This window comes from Silene latifolia, chromosome 10 (assembly GCF_048544455.1).
Source record: "Silene latifolia isolate original U9 population chromosome 10, ASM4854445v1, whole genome shotgun sequence".
Classification (NCBI taxonomy): domain Eukaryota; kingdom Viridiplantae; phylum Streptophyta; class Magnoliopsida; order Caryophyllales; family Caryophyllaceae; genus Silene; species Silene latifolia.
Window position 1 is genome coordinate 47,498,809 of NC_133535.1, and position 5,006 is coordinate 47,503,814.

The 5,006-nt window shown below is 28.7% G+C and overlaps 1 non-coding gene across 1 annotated transcript; it reads left to right on the forward strand.

Annotated features, from left to right (window-relative positions):
- Nucleotides 1-431: 431 nt before the first annotated feature.
- TRNAT-UGU (transfer RNA threonine (anticodon UGU)) lies at nt 432-504 on the forward strand. Its single transcript has one exon. It is a non-coding gene; the product is annotated as a tRNA-Thr (tRNA).
- Nucleotides 505-5,006: the final 4,502 nt, after the last annotated feature.

Consider the following 5,006-nt stretch of genomic DNA (forward strand, 5'->3'; position numbering starts at 1 on the left):
ACATCCGTATCCAGCTCTCCTAGTGAAGAAAAGGAGAAGGGTAGGAAACCATAACCCGCCGTCATACACAAATCTCGATACTTGGCACATTTCTGTTGAGCAGCATCAGCAACAACCCGACCCGGCACAAAATCGGACAACCCGGTCTGAGACAAAGGGGAAGACCCTGTCAAGTCGACACACACATCGCGCCCTCTGTCCCAGGAAAACGCCCACTCCCTTAGCAATAGTAAAGCTAAGTCTAGTAAAAATAAAAGTAGCAGCGCGAGCACCGGCATCCTGGGACACAGAAAATTTCTGAATCCGCTTGTGTATTTTTTTTATTCTTATTCTTAAAAAAAAAATCTATTTAGATAACTTATATCATAAAAGAATAAAAATTAATAAGCTTAAACTAAGATATAGTTTTTATGTATGTAGAATTTCTATGAGCCCGCTTAGCTCAGAGGTTAGAGCATCGCATTTGTAATGCGATGGTCATCGGTTCGATTCCGATAGCTGGATTTTTCTTATTTTTTTATCAAAGAACAAATAATAATAATCAAAGAGTTCCCTTTCGTCAAAAGGTTATTGATGGTTATGGTAGAAATTCTTAATCAATATATAACTAAAGGAGACTTTTTTTTTTCTAATTACACAATTAGCATTAAAATTAGGAGTAATTAATTATTTATAATTTTTCTATTATAATTAGGAATATAATTTTCCTATTAGAAATGAGAATTAATTAATTATTTTACATTTTTATATTAGAAATAGGAAATAAATTAACAATTTATTAATGTTTTTTTTCCTAATTAGACTATTAGAATTAGGAGATAATAATTATTTAAATTTTTTCTATTATAATTAGGAATATGATTTTCCTATTAGAAATGAAAATTAAATAATTATTTTACAATTTTAATATTAGAAACAAGAAATAAATTAATTATCTATAATTTATTGATATTAAAAAATTATTCATTAGTATTTGTTCACTTTTTATTAAATAAGAAGGAAAAAAACCTTTGATATATTTATAATATCCAATTTTATAATAACTTCCGATTAAAAAAAAGAGGTATTATGAGGCTAAAAGGCCCTAGGTCGAACTGGGTTGTGACAAATGTGCATGCATAATACGTACTACATGGAATTTTCTCATGTAAATAGTAAAATGAACGCTGAAATATGCCCCTACGTCTTTTGTTATTGCTAATGTCATATTTAATTATACATAATACGAAGTTTATTTTTCAAATGTCATATGTATTTCTCCTACTAATTTTAAAGTTATTTCCCTCACAATACACTTCAACTTCTATTGATAATTTATTATTATATTATTTACATTTATTTGTCTTTATATAAAAGTATATTAATCAAAATTTAAATAAGATATTCACAAATTATTGATAAGTACAAAGTTTGATATCTATTTTTCAAGCAGTATTAAAAGATAAAGAATGTTGCTGCTAATTTGCGAATCGAAATATCATATTATGACAAATGAGTAAATGTTTTGAAAAACTTTATTGTGCGATTGTTTTACAATTTAAAGTAAAAATGGTACCGCGAGTAATAAAATAGATTTGAATGAGGCTTGAATGTAAATTAGATACACTTATTATAAAAATATGTATAATTCAATTCAAGCAACGATCAACATTAAACAAAAAAAGTCATGAAAAACACATAAAAGAGTAAGAGTAGTCTTTCCCTAACATAGTGAAGACCGTCTCTCTCAAGCTTTTCTTTTGACAAATTTACATGCATAAAAAATGGTACTATTCAATTATATGGAGCAAACTAATTATTGTTGATGCTATATTTTTTTTTTTGTGTAAATTGAGCACATCATCACTATAATTTTGGGAGAGAAACGAATTGGGGAAGGATGAGACATATTCGTCATGCATAATACAATGCTTTAACCACCTTTAGGCCAAAATATAAATATAAATGAAAAAATTTAAACCTAAAAGGGGGTCACGTACTTGCCAACTCTTCTATAATTCTCTACCGCATTAATATTCTCATGAAGTTTATGACATTTATTTCATATTAATAAAAAAAAAATGATTATCCTGCTTCGTACATTTTTTTATTTATAACCTTTAGCTAACTTACTTAAACTTGCTTAAATTTATATATTTTAAGTGAAGAATATTAATTATAAATATGATAAAGATAAAGTTTGATCTTTTATTTTCCCAGAAATTAAAAAAAACTCAATTTTTATTTTCTTATTATATACTAATTATAGGTCATAATGTAAAAGAGGAAATTACACCACAATCTACTATTTCAATATATCGATGATCAACACTCAAACTAGCACATTTGTTATTTAAATAGTGTCAGAACTCTCAAAATGCTAAAAAAAATGTTCAATATGTCGTTTTCAAACAAACCTAAGTTTCTGCATTTTTTTGTCATGTTCAACTTAATCTTTACGGGATGTAAATATGATGGAAGTTAAGAAAGTAGCGGTTAGTTTTCTGTTAGTTAGATGGACTTTTCAAAGAGAGATGAAAGCTTTGCATTTTAGACCGTTTTATGTGTGAACCGAAGGGATTAAGTACTAGGCTAAAGGTTGTTTTGAGTGGGAATGAGCTTGATTGCGACAAGTTGGTTGACTAAAGTTTTTCCTTACTAGATCTAGAAAGGGGATAATAATTATGAGATAATAAAATTTGAAGAAAAAAGGACAATAAAAATGAGATGGAGGTAGTAAGATTTATTTATGCAAAATGAAATAAATAGCAACGTTCGTGTATATATATAATATTCAAACTTATTCAGTTTACATACATAGTACCCAAACACTTTGTTTGAGTATCTAGAATGGAGGTAGGGGAGGAGACGAGAAAAAAGACTATGAAGGGAAAGGGAGAGAGATAAGAGAGAAGATTGCTTCTTAAACTTTTTTTTTTGTTAAAGGAGAAAGAAATTAACTTCGATAAGGGAGACGAGGATCCATATAATCTGGAGTAAAGATTGGTATTTCATGGAAGTGAATGTGATTTATGACTTCTTAGATGTAAAACGTGGCAGAAAGGTAGTGATAATGGTAGTGGATTGGAGGTTGTTTCAAGTAGTAAGAACTAATCACAGTGGCCGATGTTTTATTTTGCGGGTAAATTAGTGGGGTGGAGGGAGGGTGCATTTGTGGAGGGTGATGAGTTTAACGAGGATAGTGATAATAAATAAGGTTATTTATCAGCAAAATATCGCTTGCATTAAAACATATAGGTAACATGAATAATAACAAGAAACCTCAAAATATCATACTGATAAACTTAATCTTGACCCCATCAATCCAAATTAAAGTAAAATCTTAATTCTAACAACATTGTCGAGAGTAAGGGTTAGTTTCCATTGGATTGTGGATTTTTCTAGAAGTAGGGGTTTTGTTTTTCACTTACTTGGATAAATTTGAGAGAAGTTTCGAAGACAATGATCGATCTTTCAAGGGATGAAATTGTTTTAGATTATGTGTGCGAATAGGGAAGAAAAATAGGGGTCTACGTGAAGGATTTTGTTTCAAATGAGAAGATGGGGGCAAGACTATTGTTATAGGGGGTGTCATAAGCAACCCCAGCGGAATTTGGTTCACATTCAAAGGTACGTCTATAGTTTGTCCGGGAGATATAACATTTAACTACGTGTAAATGTTTTTACGTAACTACCATTTGACCCAACAATGATTAAATTATGGTTGTTATTCTAAAGAAGAAGATTTGTTCCATCACTACGTTGATTATGCAAAGTAATTATTATTGTTTTCTTTGACCAATTGAAAAACAAACAAGTATTAATGAACAAATTCTAAAAACTATCAGTCCAAGTATCATATGTATAAACTTCATATTAATTTTATTTTCCTAAAAAAAGTATTTATTAATCAAAAACGCTTTTATTCTTATGTCAATATTATTATAACGGGAATTATTTGTTGGTCATGCGGCATACATAAAATCTTAGACATGAACAATGTACTATATGTCTATATTTCATTTTATTGTGAAATTTATTACACATTATTTTAATATCCGTGCAACGCACGGGCAAGAAAACTAGTTATAAATAAAACGAAAGGCAAAGGGTTGAGCCTTGACATAACAAATAATGAAAAAGACTCTTTTATTTACTTATACTTACATAGATTAATACAAAAGATAAAATATAAAATATATAAATGGATTTGTATATCATATATTATATATATAATACATCTTATCTTGTTATTCATTGTAGTATAATACTTCAGGAGATTTCTTTTCATTTATCATTTAGTTTTAATTTAGGTTTTTCTGTAAAAATGAAATATAAATATATAAAATTAATTTAATAATAAATAAAGAAAGAATGGATGTTGGACCATATAGTTATATGTTTTGTTTTGATAATGACAAGTGTGCTTTTTAATGTATATACTCTTTGCGCGTAATCGGTTGTTAGTCTTTGTAGATTTAATAAAGGTTACAATCATAGCACATAATGTTATAGCATTTATGGTTATAACATTGAGGATTTGTGAAGCATCATTGAAGTAATGTTATAGTTGCTTGTACTATAACATTGAAAGTTCTTAAAACATCTTTGTGACTACTTCACTCACAAGTTTGATGATCACTCAAGCAAAAGGCATGATCAAGTCTATAAGAAGCTCAAGATGAAGATCTTATGATCAAGATGAAGAGATGATCCTACTACTGAAGATCTCCAGGAAGATTAGCTAGTATAGGACGTCATCTAATAGCGGTATCTATGGAAATAATATTGGGAAAGTAAAGTTATAGCCACTTTACTTATAACTTTACTTTACCAAGCTTAATGTTATAGTCGTTTATACTATAACTTTAGGTTGCATTTTGAAAGCACGATTTTAGAGTTTTAAAATCAATTTTCGAAAGCTCAAATCAATTCTCTATTTTCGAAAATACGTGTATATATGATAAAGATGAGATACGAGTTTAATTAGACCAAATAATTTGTATCTATCCTATTGGTGAGTAAAA